Source organism: Cavia porcellus, unplaced genomic scaffold, assembly GCF_034190915.1.
Source record: "Cavia porcellus strain 051 isolate PalLab524CR breed Dunkin Hartley unplaced genomic scaffold, mCavPor4.1 scaffold_31, whole genome shotgun sequence".
Lineage (NCBI taxonomy): Eukaryota > Metazoa > Chordata > Mammalia > Rodentia > Caviidae > Cavia > Cavia porcellus.
The window spans coordinates 37,384,238-37,401,751 of NW_026947514.1; the positions used below are offsets into that span (position 1 = coordinate 37,384,238).

A 17,514-nucleotide genomic window follows, 5' to 3' on the forward strand; every position below is an offset into this window, starting at 1 on the left:
TGACTAAGAAAACATAAAAAGTTAACATGAAAATTCAGCTGTCTTCAAAATATTTCAAGTCTTTTAATGAAATTTTTTTGTTTTTCCTTTGAGATTATCCACTTTCAAAAGCCTATGAGTTCTGTTTTTTAAAAAAGCAGTTATGGCAAACAGGGTGAAAATAAGTTCTGCCTTTGAAATCAAACAAAAAACTTTTTTCTAAAACAATGTTCCTAGCTCTACGGTTCCTACATTTCCGAGAGAGAGATAGAGATAGAGATAAAGAGAGAGAGAGAGAGAGAGAGAGAGGAGTCTAGTGAAATAGCAATGTATAAGATAAGAGAGACCTACCCGGGCTGCGGAATTTCCTCCATGACCCTGGCTCCCCTCTGCCCCTGACACCCAGCAAAGGCGATATTTTGTAGCTGCCAACAAGGAAAGAGGGCAGTGGCCTGGGCACAGGAAACCTCAAACACTGAACAGATTTCCAAATGTTATGTCCTTTGGCACAACGACAAGAAAGATTTTTAAAAATCGCAATGATCAAACGCTCGCAGGGATGGATACTTACTGGATATCTTCTGCAAGCTATCTTAAGAAGGTTCCAGGCATGGAGAAAAGAAAGCCCAGAAGCCAGAAGCCAGAAGCCAGAATGCAGAGCAGACAGGAAGATTACATTCTCCAAGGCAACAAAAGGTTTAACGGCCTAATCCCAGAGTTTGAGATCACTGAAAGCAGCCTGGTTCCAGACAGCAGATCCCACAGCCTACAAGAGAATGAGCAGCGCCCCAAGTCAGTTCACCTCTGACAGGGAGTCAGAACCAAGAGGCACCCAAATGATTTCAATAAATAAACGCATGCAAAGAACTGACCAGGGAATCAGCTCCCTTTAAATTCCGTGGTTTGATTAGGAAGCAACAGTACATAGGGTTACCTGCTCAGCCAGGGGAATTGAGAATTTAGTACCATCCTGTAAAAGCTTTCCTCTCAGATTTTTGGGTATGGTCAGGACAATGTCCTCATCCACATGGTGATGGAAGTACAAGGCTATTAAGTTGATTCATACAGTCAAGAACTTTAAAAGCTGGGTGCAAAGTGGTGCACACCTGTAATCCGCCTACCCAGGAGGCTCAGACAGGGAGATTCCAAGTTTCAGGCCAGTTTGGGCAAAATTCTTTAAAAAAAAAATTTTAAAGACTATGTCATGGGCCGAAGATTTAGCTTAGTGGCACCTGCCTGACAAGCACCAGGTCCCTAGTCGATTCCTGGTACCAAAAAAAAAAAAAAAAAAAAAAAAAAAAAAGACTATGTCATTCATGTGGGAAATAAAGGAAATGCTTATGTATTAACAGATGTATTAACACTCAGACCACCCCATCTGTGCGCTTCACATCCATCCGAGCATACTGCGCCCCCTCAGATGTGTCACGCTGCACAGTTTCAGTCACACTGGGAAGATGCAGTGTGACAAGACTCATGTGGCTTAGGTCCATGTTAATGAGGATTATGTTTCCAAAAGAAAATAAGCAAACAATTTACTTACAAATCACAAATAACACAACAGGAAAATAATCCCGAGTTACAAATGAGTACTTAGAAAGGGACACAAAAGCTAAATAATAAAATAATTTCTTAAAAGTAACATATTTATTTTTAAAAAGAATATTAACAAGGAAATGAATGGATCCTATTGATTTGCATCAATGTGGAAGACTCTCCTAGTTGTCGGGGAGAAGGTGGCTTGCAGAAGAACTTGTCACCCACTGTGCAGCCTCAGGAGCACGGGGAGTTCGTCCCACCAGAGCAGCCCAGCATGGTTCTGCTCTCTGTATCATCCGTGATGAGCTGCAGACGCTATAAAAGTCACCCTTAATGTCTGTGTGCTATTAAAACCATACAGAAACACAATCTAGCCCACTAGGGTGGCCCAGGCCTATAGTCCCAATACTCAGGAGGTTGAGGCAGGAGGATCTCCACAAGTCTGAAGCCAGTCTGGACTTCATAGTGAGATCTTTTCTAATAAATAAGTAATTACATAAATAAGCTTTTCTATGTTCAATCCCCAGTACTATCTTTAAAAAAAGAAAAAAGAAACTGAAGGACAAATATCAAATTCAGGATTGGAGTTACTTCTTGGGAGGAGGAGTTCACAACCATAAAAATAACATTTTATTTCTTAAATAGGAGACTAAAATAATTAAGTACTACAGTCTGATTTTTTAAAATAAAATGTGCATATCACATGTGCATGTGAGATAGACATAGAGAGACAGAGACAGAGACAGAGAAGAGCACACCAGAGCTCCGAGCCAGGAATCTGGAGGAAATACTTTTATTCCAGGTTCTGCCAGTGACCTGCAGGCCCCACCCACCCCTGAATCCTGGCTCCTCACCTGGGGAGGACTGAGGGGCCACTCAGTTCTAAAGGCTGAACTGAATTCAAGCACAGGGTGTGGAGCCCTCTGGACTCTGATCAGTTCACTGTACACACAGTCTGATCCCTCTGAACCGCAGGAGGACAAACCTTCAGACCTGCTCTGCACAGCCCCCAGGGGAAAGGACACACAGGAAGGGACCACGCCCTCCTCGGGCTTCCTGAGCCTCCAACAGGGGAGGTCGCAGAAGCCTGGCCAGGGTTAGAAAGGCCAGTGAGGGCCTGGAAAGCAGGGGCAAATGTAATCGATCCAAGACAAAATATAACTTATCGAGTTATGCTTATAGATTCTTTTATGCAATCATGATATTCCTGAGGTGGATAAAATAACACTATACTCAAGAGTATAAAAACTGTCTGGAACAAACCCAGGATCATAATTCATAACAGGTATCTTAGGAATAATACAGCGCACATTAATTTTTTTATCAACCTTGTCTGGTACATAAATTTTATATGGTGCCATGACTTAAAAATAAATAAATGACATCTCTTCTAAGCCCATTTTAGGTAATGATTTTTCTGCTATAAATTTGAGCAAACACTTGTTAGAAAGGCTTTTTAAAAATTCAAATCTCACTAGCTGTGGTAATACATCTCTGTAATCTCCAAACTCGGAAGGCTGAGGCAGGAAGATTGCCACGATTCAAGGCCGGCCTTAGGTACCTAGTTGAATTCAAGACCAGCCTAAACTAAAATAGCAAGAACTTGTCTAAAAAACAAAAAACAAAACAAAACAAAAAAAAGTTTAAAAAAATAGTGCTTTTTTTTTTTTCTTTTTAACTTTTGAAATAGGGTCTCCCTCTGCAGTTCAGGCTGGCCTTGAGCTCACTTTGTAGCCCAGGCTGCTCTCAGATTTGCAACGATCTTCCTGCTTCAGCCTGGCAGTGCTGGGATTAAAGGCATAGGCCACCATGCCCAGTTTCGTCTTCTTGAGTTTGTGCGTCTCCTCACCACCACTACCCACCCAACCTTTCCTTCTTTTTCTTGTACCAGGAATCGAACTCATAATTCTGCATGTGCTAGGCAGGTGCTACACCCCTGAGCTACATCCCCGCCCCTGTGCTTCTCTTTAAAGCTTAGCTTCCAACGAACTATGAAATGAGAGTTCTGCCCCTGTCCCCCTACTGCTCAGATCCCCACATTGTGACTGCTTAGTAGGGCTACAGATGATGGCAGACAGCAGGAAAATGAACAGCAGTGTGATTCCTAAACTCTGTCCTCGCGGGCCAGTCAGCAACCCAGCTCCGTAACAGATACCCCTTTGCTGAAAGTAGGCGAAATCAAGCAAGCGGAGAAGAGTCTCATTCAAACAGACAAGCTTCTGCCTCTGCAGTCATGCCTGGCTCCCCGACGGCCTGCAAACTTGTTTCCATTTCTTTTCATTTCTGTTTCACCTCAAGAGAAACAATCAGAATTGTTTCTGTGTCTTCCCTGAAGATACAGATTTGCCAATTCTGTGGCCCTACCCTTAAGAAGGGACAGGAAGGCTTCATATCATCTCCGGTAAGAAAGAATTCGCCTTTGTGTAACTGAGTTAGCTCTGTTGCTACTTGTGGAATGTACAATGATTCCATTAGAAATTTATCTGGCCTTCATAAAAAACTGTTTTGTATTTCTGAGATTACTTTTTCTTTAGTGTATCTTTCTAGCCCATTCAATATTAGAAACGATTACTTTCCTCTAATGATTAAACGTCCCACAATGTATCATCTCTTATCTCCATAAGTACAAAATTCTTTCCTTCTCAAAGAATTTCAAACTAAGAAATATGTTTACAGGCAGGGAATTTAGTTCAGCGGCATAATGGCCTGCCTAGCAAGTGTGAGGTTGTGAATTTGATCTCCAGTACCAAAAAGAGAAAAATTTTTTTAAAAAGTATGTTTTTCTTCCGTCAAAGCCCTTCCATAGAAAGAAGCACGGTGGCTCACATCTGTAATCCCAACACTCAGAGGCTGAGCAGGTCATCCATAAACCAAGGACAGCCTGTACTGCACAGCAAGACCTTACCTCAAAAACAAAACAAACAAGAACAAAATGAAAAACTTTCCCAGGAAAATATTCCTGACCTTTCCCCCAACCTCCAAAACACACACAGCATACCCTTTAACAAGGAATAACACGACTGGGATATATAGCTCAGCACACAGTGCCTGCGTGGCAAGTGCAAGGTCCTGAGTTCAATTCCCAGTACCAAAAAGATATAATACTACCAGCAACATTGTGGTATATGTCTATAATCCCAACACTCTGGGAGGCTGAGGCAGGAGTATCATAGATTTAAGGCCAGACTGGGCAATTTAGAAAGATCCTGTCTCAAAGTAAATAGGGCTGAGCTTTAGCTTAGTGCAAAGGGCCTGGAGTCAATCCCTGTATAGAAAGAAGGAAGGAAGGAAGGAAGGAAGGAAGGAAGGAAGAAAAGAAAGAAAGAAAAGCAGGCACACACTTGCTTTATGTCCTCCTCATTGCTGAATAATTAGAACATGCCTCAAAAAATGTCTTACATATTTCTTAGCATTACTGCCTATAGAACCAAAACTGGAAATAATGAAAGATATTGAAAAGTAGGATCTCTAAAACAAGAGAAAACCTGTGAAATAATTGGGGAAAGCTGACCGACCCAGATGGCTCTGAGGTCTGTGAGTGTTTTACAACTGGTGCAGCACACTCTGACAACCTACCGAGCTACAGAAGTGAAACTCCCGTGGTGCCTCCCAGCTGCCACCTGCCAGTATGAACAGGTAAATAGTCTCCAGACAAAGGCAACCAAAACTGCAGTAATCTATTCAATAAAAATGATAAAACAGTACTAAGAAGCTAATATTTGTTCATTAACCTGTTTATAATCCTCTCTTTTATAAGAAACAGATACAAACTGGGCATGGTGGCACACACCGGTAATCTCAGCACTTGGGAGGCAGGAGGATCACAGTGAGCTCAAGGACAGCCTGGGCTACATGGTGAGACGCTGTCTCAAAAACACAAAAAACAAACAAAAATGATACAGATCTACCTCCGTGAGGGAAACAGGCTACCAGCAAGACTTGCTTGAACACAGGCATTTCAGGGTCAGAAGCCGTGTCCTGGAATACAACAGTGAGAACCCTCTGGCTGGGCAGCATGGATCTAATCCAGTTACTCAGCCTCCGGTTCTGTAGAGAAGTTTACTACAGGTTATGTTACATGAGCTTTCACCGTGCAAGTAAACGGATTAGCCTAGTGGCCAGATTCTAAACCAGGGCGGTCTCATGTCTACTCTCAGCTCTGCTCTGCCCTCTCATTTAAAAAGGAAAAAGAATGCAAGGAAAGAACAAACATGCGTAATGCCAATCACAAATTAACCAGCAGAACTGGTTTAGCAACGAATGAGAAACCCGAGGTCTGCAAATCTCAAAGGGGACTGGAGAGCCCTATGGGAGGTTAAAATTGATGTTTACAGGGCTTGCCTCTAGACACTTTCATGAAAACTCAGTAATAAACTCCAATACCAAATATTTAGGTGAACAAGAAAAAATCCAAAATCTTTGACTAGTTACTATGAAGTGTCCAAGAGTTTAGAAATACTAAAATCAGAAAAATATGCAATTGTCCTCAGAAATCATATCGAGGAAGAATCAGTGAGAACAGAAAGTGAAAATAATACAGGAGAAACTGCGTGTGTGTGTGTGTGTGTGTGCGTGTGTGTGTGTGTGTGTGTGTGAGAGAGAGACAGACAGAGACGAGACAGAGAACGAGACAGGGACAGGGAGGGAAGGAGAAATTTGTATAATGACAAAATAAAAGTTTTTAAGCCACTTAAATATGCACCAGATTTTTGTCTGCATCCCTGACCCTAACCCAGGGACCACACATTTTCTCATCTAAGAAAGAAGAGACAAAGAAAACTGAAAAATTCTCTGTCCCACTTGCCTCTTCAATTCCATTAAAACAGGATTCATTAGATGAAGTTTTTACCTACTGTTTCTATTTCATTGAAATAAGAGGAAAAGGTCCAGGGCTGTAGATCAGTGTAACAGCGCCTGCCTGGCGATCAGAGGGTACTGAGTTGGTTCAGTTCCCAGGAAGGGGAGAGACACAGAGACAGAGGCAGAGGCAGAGGCAGAGGCACAGACAGAGAGAGGATCCTAAATGACTCCAGCATTTAGGCAGCTCTGAAAGGAAAGGAGCATAATTAGAAAGTGAGAAGTCAGATGGAGAATGAGGCCCCCTGCACTAGGCAGCTGACAGGGACACCCACAGGCAGAGGGGACTCTCCTCAGAGCACAGAAACCACAAGGCTGTATGTGAGTGTAGGTAGCAGGCCAGGGCCACCCTGGGGAGCTTTAGCCACCTCCAGATCTGCTCTCTGACCTGTTCTCATAAACTACAGACAAAACTAAACATGAGAAGTGCTCCTAAAATGCAATCAATGTTTAAGCCAGGCACAGCGGCTCCTGTCTGTAATCCCAGCATTCAGAAGCTGAGCTGGGAGGATCACTGCAAGTTCAAGACCAGCCTGAACTACAAAGTGAGGCCCTGTCTCAAACCAACAACAACTTATAAAGGATCCAGATGGTGCTATGCTGATAAAATTGGCAGGTAAATATTTGCAATGACTAGACAGACTTCAGTCCCAAAGGAATGGCAAATCTAACTCCTATCAAAACCCTTTATTTGATGCAAACACGTCTGGGTAAACACTGTGGAAACAAACTTGGAGACACACCTCAAATCAGGACAAGGACGAAAAATAACGTTAAGTCCAGCTGTAAACCCTTCTGGTTCTGAACTGTCACAACTGTCCCCCAATCACAGCTATGTTAGTAAGAGCAGAACAAGTTTTCCCCCTGGGCCAGCATTCTTCCACAGAGTTCTAGTTCCCTGCACATCACGGCAAGCCTCAAGCTCCATTAAACTCGCTTCTTAGAGTATAAATAACAGAGCATCAAACTTGTAGATTGACATGGCAACTCCAAATGCCAAGCGCACTTTTCAAACAGAAGCCAACTTTTCCCCTCTGAGCTGTATGTGCACATGATTCTTGAAACTTCTGTGGCTAAAAAGAACATCAAACACTTAATAAAGGAACTGAAGACAGTAGAAAAAGAAAACTCTTACATTTAAGTTGAGAACTACATACTACTATCAATTTTTCTTTTTCTTCAATGAACTCTATTAATGAACCATGTTCTTGCCAGGCCTGGTAGCACACACCTATAATCCCAGCCCTCAGGAGGCCGAGGCAGGAGGTTAACAGTGAATATGAGTCCAGTCTGGGCTACACAGTGAGTTTAAGGCCAGCTGAACTGCATAGTGAGACCCTGTCTCAAGGGGAAGAAAAGCCTTGTTGCTCCTGCCCCAGGGGCTCCACTGCCCAGGGCTGGAGCAGACTCAGCGATCGGCTGTGAAGCCCTGGCACCACTCATGACGTCTCTCCTACACCTCTCAAACGTTTTTCTGACACACAGCACGAAGCACACACCTGCCACCCCCCCGCCCTGTGCCTTTCTGCAGCCTCCAATCTGCCCTCCCCCACTCTCCATTCATAAAAACCCTGCTTGGGTCACGGGACACCCAGTTTCCCATTCTCAGCTCAAATGTGGTCCAAGACAAGCTCCACCTTCCCCAAAGCAGGCGCATGCCACTTGCTTCATGCCCAGGGCTGCCACGGCACGCTGGCCGTCCCAGGCCCCCAGGGGCAGTCATCACTGAGGGGCCTCTCCCAGGGGTGAAGAACTTGTGCCTCCTTGGGGGTCATTTCTGTCCCTCAGTCACCACCCCCTAGCGTTGGGGCGCCACTCCCCGAACTAAAGGCAGTAACTAACATTTACTGCCAGTGCTGTGGCCTTGTCCTTACAGGCATCTCAGCAACAGGGCGGACGCTTCCTACAGCCTGTGTGTGGCACGTTCGCTGGACTGTCACTCCGGGGTGCTGTAAGCCGCCCCAGGAACACAGCCAATATGTGACAATGCTGGAATCTGAACCAAGCGAAGGTTGACTTCAGAAACCTTCAGAAGCCATGCTTTACGTGTTTCGTGATACCGCAGACATCCCTACAACTCACTTTTGGGTTTTTCTTTTTTTTTTTGCTGGGTGTGGGGTATGGAGAATCAAACTCAGGACCTTGAGCTTGCCAGGCAAGTGCTGTGCCGCTGAGCTCTATCCCCGGCCATCTTTGTTTTGTTTGAGACAGGGTCTCACTATGTAGCCCAGACTGGTCTTGAACTTGCAGTGATCTTCCTGCCTCAGCCCTCCCTGTCTCCAACAGAAAGGTGTGAGGAAACTAACTCCTTCTGAAAGCCCTATGAATTACATTCTGTCAGCTCATGGGCCCCACGTGGGTTCTCCAGTCCAGGAGCCTCAACAGGCAGACTCAGAGCATAGCAGATTCACTACTCTTCTCCCTCCCTGTCCTGTCTCCCACCTAGCACTTCCACCCCCTCCCCAAAGGAAATTCACAAGAAAAATGCTTGAGAAGACAGGGACAGGAAAAGCATGCAGCCCTTCACCCAGTGCAGGGCACACATGGACGGTAAGTCTGCATGTCACCAGGCGCATGGAACCTGAAAGAACTCGCTGGATCATTTCAAAACACACTCACCCTGCTCAGACCTGAGCTCAGCAGCCGTTGCTAAGAAAACACATGGCCAAATGCAAGACGATGGGGTGAGTCACGAGAGAAAGGGGCGAGCTCCAAACGGCACCACCAGCAGTCTGTAACTAAATCAGCTTACAAACACTCCTGGGTTTCTCTCCTTCCAGACCAGAAGGAAATACAAGGAGTTCTGGATGAGACACTTTCATAAAATTAATCATTACCCAACAAAGCTGAACCTTCCTACAGTGAAAAAAAAAAAAAAAGTACAGACTCCAAAGGTAACATTCTTCCAAACAAAGATCTACTAATAGACAGCAAGTTCTTACTGCATGTCACCCCCTCAGTGACTGTGAGGATATTCTGTCAAGAGTTGCTAGCAATCTTCCTTCACCGCCAACATAAAGATGCTAATAACAACACACATGCAATGGGCTGGAGGCGTAGCTCAGCAGTAGAACTCTGCCTAGCAGGCCGGAGGCCTGGAAGGTTCAATCCTAGTCATAAAAAACATACACGCTCAACTTTCAATAAACAGATTTTGTAACAGTCATTCCTTTTTTTTTTTTTTTCTAAATCACTAACTCGATTTTTTTAACTAAAAGTTGTAGCACACATTGTCCTACCAAATAATTCCATCCTTCATTGGTTACGATGTACAATAGAACTAACAGCTTAGAGACCTTTGAACTGTGAGTTATTGGAGGTTTGGGGGTAGGGGCCTTGAAGAATGATCCTGGATAGTTTTATCCATTTTGTTGCAATTTATTCTTAAGACAAAATTTCTCCTGAGTAATTAGCACTTTTAAATGAAAAATGAAAGTTAGCTAATTCCAATGGTATGACTTGTTTTTGCTTTTTTTTTTTTTTTTTTTGAGATAAGGTCCCACTCCATAGTTCAGGCTGGCTTCAAACTTGCTTATGTAACCCAGGCTGGCAGAGAACTTACGGATGATTCTCCTGCCTCAGCCTGCCAAGTGCTGGGATTGCAGGTATGTGCCACCACGCCCGGCTTCTGGGACTCATTAATTAATGGATCACACAGACATAGCTCAGCATGGAGATCTTCTAGTAAGCGATACCGTCAGTGTTTCTTCTGGATACCCCACTTGAGCTCCACCAAAGTATGAGAAATCAGTGGGTTTGTATAAATCAATTCTGCTCTCTCCCTCCAAACATAAGCATCGCACAACCCGATCCCAGACAAAATGTTATCTTAAAACTCTGAAGCAAAAAAACAGAAAACAAAAACTGAGGAGTATGCACCAATGTTACCAGAAATCCGTAACTAATTCATTAGCCTGCACTTCTAAACACTCCCAGGTTTCTCTCCACGAAGATGAGATTTTCATTCTATGGTTGACACTAAGCACACACTCTACCAACAAGCTATATCTCCCACCCAAAGGCTTTTAAAAAGTGCTATGCATCCTGACATGCCATGCGCCTCATCTTCAAACGAGACAACGCAATTATGGAAAAATAATTCCTTTTTTTTTTTGTACTGGTCCTCAAATTCAGGACCTTGTGCTTGCCAAGCAGGCTCTTAAGCCACTGAGCTATATCCCCAGCCCCTGGAATAAAATAATCCTTAAATGTACATGTAAACTGCACCGAAACCTTCAAAGCTTGTTAACACTATCCTCTCCTGCTCCCCTAAAACTTGCTTTTCAAATTAAAATTTTCCCTCAAGTACAGTAACTACATTTTATAATAGGGCACAGGTGTATTTTTTCACTATTTTGGAATACTGTCTGTAAGTACAGCAGATAATGTGATATGCATGTACATATCCCCACCATGGTAACAAGTGTATTTTTTTTTGCATACTTATTTTTAATGTCTTTTATGCCACAGGAAGAGATGTATACTTGTGAGTGTCTACATTGGTTGTTTTGTTTCACTCATATCTTTTTAAAACCTATCTTTTATATAAATGAGCTCTCAACAAATTTTATCTATAATTGATATGATTCAGTTTAAAATTTGTATCTGGCACCTTAATATCCCAGATAATTCAAAGTCCAATTATTTATGGGTGAAACGATATATGAAATTTGCTTCAAAATAATTCAGTGAAAGGCGAGGTTATAGATGCAACCAGACAGGCAGGATTTGACAATTACCGGCACTAATGCTTATGCAAGAATTCGTTTTAGGATTATCTCTGCTTTTGAAATTGTTCATGATAGAATTTTTAAAAACCAATTTCATTTTGCCCCAGTGCCGAACACAACTTTATCATTTTTAATTTGCTTCACTTACACTGCAGGTAGCATTTTTCATTAGCACTGACCACTGCTCCACATTAGTACTGCCACCTTTCTAAACCACATGTGGAGACTTCAGGAGCTAGGAATAAATCTCAGAGCCCGCCTAGCTCGCCAGCGAGCATCAGAATCACCAGATGCCCTGCCCACGCCGAGGGTTTGTATCCACAGCTGGGCCACGTGGTCTCCGGCCACACTCATAACCATGCTCCAGCTGCCCCCCTCCGTGTTGCTCTCGGTCAACAGGCATCACCCAGGCCCACGCAGTCCACAGCTGGGAGGTCTCTCGCTGCCTGCCGGAAAGCCAGTGAAGGACGGGGTCACAGACCTTCACCCACGCGAAGAGCCTGGATCCCAAATAAGCTGACCTATGGGATGAGCTGAAGGGAGGCCCATTCACAATGTCAGATAGAGAGCCACACACACTGGCAGTACCTGGAGGTACTGGTCTGGAAATGTCAACGTGACCACCGCCTTCCACCACCCAACCTGGCTTGGAGGAAGCAAAGCCTGATACCCAGCACCCAGCCTGTGTGGACAGCACTCAGCTCAGAGTCTGCTGTCTAACAGGAAAGATTGTCCTATTGCAACAATCATTTTGCTCTACAACAATTCAGTAGACTTAGCTCAAGAAAATGAACCATACTGATTTCTGGATTTCATTTCCTTCAAGGTTAACTTTACAAGCTAGAAAATACAGGAGAATCCAATAAACCAAATATGAATTCCTTTTTCCATTTAACCAGAAAATAAAATTATATAACTAATATACCTGTGCAAGTGTATATATAATATCCTTATATTATTATTTCTATCTTTTAAAAGATAATGAACTTCTGGGTGGGGTAATGGACACCTACAATCTCAGCACTCGGGAGGCTGAGCCAATAGGGTCACTGTGCGTCTAAGGCCAGCATGAGCTACACAAATTCAAGGCCAGCCTGGACTCACTACATAGCAAAACCCTGCTTCAAAAAAAAGAAAGAAAGGAAGAAAAGGTAATTAGCTACTCAAAAATAATAATAAGGCAATATAAGGTTTTAGGTGAAAAGTAAAATATGTGACAACACAAAAGTCAGGGAAACAGACACACTATTATGTGGTTTTGATACTGTATGTGATGTGGTATATTACTTGCAGAGAAATTGTGATGTGTCACAACAATTACTATTATAATAAAATGATACCTACAGGCCAAAAGAAAGGATATAAAAAGGAATTATAAAAAATCAATTCAAGGGGCTGGGGATTTAGCTCAGTGGCGAAGCACCTGCCTTGCAAGCAGGCGGTTGTGAGTTCAATCCCCGGTACCGGAAAAAAAAAATCAATTCAAAGCCAGAAAAAAAAGAAAAAGGAACAAAGAGCAGATGAGTAAAAATAGAAAACAAGATAACAGACATAAACCTAACCACATCAACTGCTTCAAATGCCCAAGAGTTTCAATTAATAGGCAAAAGCTGCCATGCAGAATAAATCAAAATGCCTTCTAAAGTCCACTCTTTCAATGTAGGCTGCACATAGTCGTGTCTTTCCGAAATAGTCTGCCAGGCATGGTAGCACGCACTTGCAATCCCAGTGCTTTGAAGGCTGAGGCAGGAGGATCTCTGCAAATTCAAAGCCACCATGGCGTACACAGTGAGTTTAAGGCTGGTCTGAACTACATGTGAGACCCTGTTTCAAAACAAGCAAGCAAACAACAAATGAAAGTAAAATCTGACTGTGGTGGGGTTAGCACACCAATAATCCCAGCACCCAGGAGGCCAAGCAGGAGGATCCCAAAGGTAATTTAGAATCGTGCATTTCTTTTCCAGTGGTAAGGATTGAACTCATAACCCTACATACCACTAGATAAATGCTCTAGCACAGAAATACGTTCCCAGCCCAAATCACATACAACATTCATGATGTTACACTGTGCACAGGTAACTATTCGGTGGAAGGAGAAAAGAGGGCTTAGCTCACAGATCATTAATATATATGAAAACAAGCCTCCTGAATGTTTTTATTTTTATTTTCTTACACCAAATACAGTGAAGCTTTGGGGAATAAGTTATTGCATTTAATTCTGGCATTATTTCTTAATTAAGATGCAGCTAATGCCGTAGTATTTTCTAATAATCATGAGGGGAAATACTCGGTCTTCCCAGTGTGGCCTATCCCTCTCCAGGCAGGAAGAAGGGCTCCCCTCCTCCCCAGTCCCGGAGTAACTGCTTCCCCCAGAGCCAGGCACAGGCCAGACTCAAAGTCCCCTCTAGACTGGCAGAGGATTGTCTTAACAGAGCGGTCAAAGGTCAGTGTCTTGGGGTGATCAGCTGGCCTCCTATCCAAGGTTGCTCTTCACCATAAAGACACTTCACGTCCCCAGGGCCCAGTGTTTCAAGCCCTGCCACAGGGTCAGTGTGTACACACCAGCGTCAGCGTGACTTTGTCTGGCGAGCATCCACGCAGTCTGACCATCACCCCATCACTGAGTTCTGCCCTCCACTTGGACAGCGCTCAGCCACAACGACCTCCTTTCCCGAGATCCTAATAATTCCGACACAGCCACGCTCTTCCCTGCCTCAGGGCCTCTGTACATCACATCCTTTTCCTGCTCTTCCACACCTGCCTCTTCTGCACAGTCCCAGGCCACCACAGCACAGCTAGTTCCTTCTCATTGTCAAGCCTTGACTTTCTCTTACTCACTGAGACCAGGTCTCACTATGTAGTCGAGGATGCCCTTAGACTCAATATACAGTTTAGCTAGGCCTTGAATTCTCCATCTTCCTGCCTCAGCCTCCCAAGTGCTGGAATTACACCACCACGCCTGGCTCAAGTCTGGGTTCCACTGCTGGCTGTACAGAGAGGCCTTCGGTGGCCCAGTAAGGAGAAGGACCACTGGCTACTACACGTTTCCGCACGCCATTGTTCTCTTCTTTCCATTCAGGGATAGTTGTTCAACATCCACAAAGCACAGACCTGGATTCCAAAGGCTCAGCTGTGAAGAACACAATTCTGCAGGATTGTGCGACCCACTGGGGGGAGACAAAGTCAACAAGTGTGCAGCACACATTGTGTCAGGCGGCCGGAGTGCTACAGGGCAAAAAAAGAAGGCATGAAGGGGGACTCGAAGTTGGGAGTGCGGCTGTGATTCTGAATCCAGGGGTCAGCAAAGGCTCCCTGTGATGTGACATGGTGAGAAGGGGATGGGGACCCAGGGGGAGATGGACGGATCACAGGGAGAGCTATTCTGAGAGCAGAATGCAATCAATCAATAATCCAATAACTAAATAAATACAACAAAGCTTGATTGGTGGATAACATAGAGTAAGAGGCAGAGAATCAGGTCAGACCAGGAAAGTGGCTGGGTAGCGGGGCCCAGAACTCAGTAAAGGCCACTCTGGGGCCCTGTCACACCTGCACCATCACTCCATGGGTGTCCGCAGAAGAGGCTTGATGTACACTGCAGTCTGTGACTAGCCCAGGGACATATTTTATTTCCTTTCTACTTTCTCCAATATATAGGAGACCTGAAGCTTCCCTGGAACCATTCCAACATCTACAACACATTGTAACAACTCATACAGAGGAGTAAGGTCCTCTATATTAAATATTTACTGGTACAAAATAAGGGCTCCACACAGCAAAAAGCGACTGGTATTTTTGTATCCCTGCTCAGTGCCAAGCACACAATAGAAGCTTATTTGAGTAAATGAATGAGTTGGTGAAATAACTGAAACCTACATTTAAAACAGATGATGAATAATAAATGAATACATTGCTTTTCGTCTTCTGCATTACTCACTAAAATGGAACTGACTCAGTTTTTTAGATTTGCCACCAAACTCTCACTTTAGGCTACGGGACAGCGTTGCCTAAAATATACCCATTGCGACTGTTTTTCAGCCCAAGCAATATCCTGCAACACCATCACAGCAAAAGTCTAACGAAATCTCTAACAGGGTAAACTTACACACATGATTTTCCAAATTAATCATAATGCACAAGGCTAACAAACGACTTAGATTTTGTTCTCTATTCAAATGAAGGCTCAGTAACTGAGACAGGTGACAAAGACCTGAGCATTTCTTTCCCGCCAGCACCTAATGCACCTGATCCCCCGGCCCAGCACGATAAGCTCAACAGTTTCCCAGAAAGAAAACCAGAGAATCGGTCACACACACACACTCACACACACACACACACACACACACACACACACACACACACACAAACTAGGCACTCTCTGTTCCTTGGTAACACTTCTGGTGTCTCAGGAGTATGCACCCGAGTGTGTGGTTGCCTGAAGTGACCGAAGCCATCCTGTCCTGAGGACCTAGCATCTGCAACGCGGCCCTCCCTCTATGAAAACTTTTAGAGAAGCGGCTGGAGCCGCTGCACACCTCCCCGGGTGGCTCCGACTGGCGGTGCCTGCACACAGCTGACGCTCGACGCTCTCTTCCACCTGGGCTGGGGGGAGTAACTTTTGCAAAGAGCGGGCGTCCGCAGAGGCCACGCGACCCCGGGCTCGCGCGCGTCCACCTGAAAGGCGGCTCAGATCGCCCGGGCGGCGCCGATCGCGCGCGCAGCTGCCTCCCTCCGCGCGCGCGCCGTTTTTCAACCGGGAAAAATAACCCGAGCAGGAGAGGGTGACACCCTGAGACCCCACGGGCAATTTCAGACAACAAAGACCCCCGGCGACCAAAATGGAACTAGGATCCGGCTGGCCGAGCGCCACCCCGCCGCGCCCGCCGCGGTCCCCGAGCGCCAGGGCGGGGTCCCCGCGCCCCCTTCCGAGCACCCCGGCCGCGGGGTCCAGACTCGGGGAGGCTCCGCGCCGCCCGCGCCCTCAATCTCTGCCCCGCGGCGGCGTTCAAAATCTTTCCCGCCCAGGCGTGACGCAAGGAGGCAAAACAATCAGCCGAGCCCGGGCGCTGGGCCTGGGCCGCCGGGGCAGCCAGGGGACTCGGGCCGAGCCCCCCACGCGCGCCCCGCCGAGCCCTTCCCGAGCCCGGAGGAGCGGCGGGCCAGAGCCCGGAGTGACACAAAGAAGCCGATGAGACCGACGCCACCGCCGGCGTCACGCCGTCCCCGAGCGCCCCACCCGCACACAAGTTTGCAGCGCCCCGCGCGCCCCGCGCGCCCCGCCCGGCAGTGCGCCCCGCGGCTGCGCTCGGCCCCGGCCCCCGGCCCCAGCCCGGCCCCAGCCCGGCCCCAGCCCGGCCCCGGGCTCCGCGCCGCCCCGGCGTCCCCGGCCCCCTCCCCGCCCGCCCGCCCGCTCCGGGACGCCCCGAGCTGGGGCCCGCGCCGCGCTCACCCCGTCCGCCCGGCCCAGGGCACGGCCAGGCCGGTCCAGTCCGCGTCGGCCGCTCGGTGCCGCCGGCGCCCGCTCGCTGCCCGGTCCGGCCGCGGGCTCGGAGTGCAGCCGGTTGCGCTCCGCTCGCAGCGAGCGGCGGCCACAGACCACGCCCCGCCCGCCGCGTCCCGCGCTCCCGCTTGGCGGCCGGAGAGGGGCGCGCGGGAGAGCCGGGCCCAGCGCCGCCCCGCGCCGCAACTTTCTTCCCGGGCTCAGGGGTGGTGGTGGGGCTTCCTGGGGTGCTGCTCGGCACCCGGCTTCCCTCGCGGCGGGGCGGAGGTCGCAGCTCCCCGGCGGATCCCGGTGTCCCCGCTCCCGCGGATGCTTGGGCCTGGGAGGTGGAGGAGAGCAGAGGTGCAGATCTGCTGCCCGATTCTGGTTAAGGCGTGGCGCCCGCGCGGGCCCTTCGCAAAACGAGGGGTTTTGAAGAAAAATCGGAATCAAGTGTTTTTTACGCTGTCGCCTAGGGGCCCAGACCGCGAGATCGACGGGACGCCAAGCGCAGTGCTGTCCCTTCCCGCCTGGGGGCGCGAGCGTGGGGAGCTGCTCAGCCCAAAGACACTACAGAGATCAGCTGGGAGGATAACTCTGCACACTGGTAAGGAGCCGCCCTGCAGGTGCTGAGCTGATTCCCCAGCATGTGACTCAATCCCGCCGCACCCCATATGATGGCACCTAACTCCCACCCCCTCCTGCGCGGTGCTATTGTAGTATAATTGAGGCGCTGGGACCCCACATAAAAGCCAGCACCTTGGAGTCTATACTGGAGGGGACAGATTCCCTTGGGCCTAGGCAAACACTGCACCCATGAGCTCCATTCCCACTCCTTTAGTTTTACCTTGAGTCAGGATCTCACTAAATTGGCCACGGTGGGCTCCAATTCTCCACCCGTGGCAGTCCTCCTGTGTCAGCCTCCCTAGA

General features: G+C 47.0%; 1 protein-coding gene across 4 annotated transcripts in view; it reads right to left on the reverse strand.

Moving 5' to 3' along the window:
- The window catches only part of Syne2 (spectrin repeat containing nuclear envelope protein 2), a 313,170-nt gene extending 296,477 nt beyond the window's left edge, over positions 1–16,693 (reverse strand). For 3 of the 4 annotated variants that reach the window (XM_063241111.1, XM_063241110.1, XM_063241106.1), the window contains exon 1: positions 16,555–16,693. The gene's annotated coding sequence lies outside the window, so the exon portion shown is untranslated. Of the gene's footprint in view, positions 1–8,994; positions 9,846–16,554 lie in introns of those variants that run through there. The other variant, XM_063241108.1, reaches the window with a different exon arrangement.
- Positions 16,694–17,514: the final 821 nt, after the last annotated feature.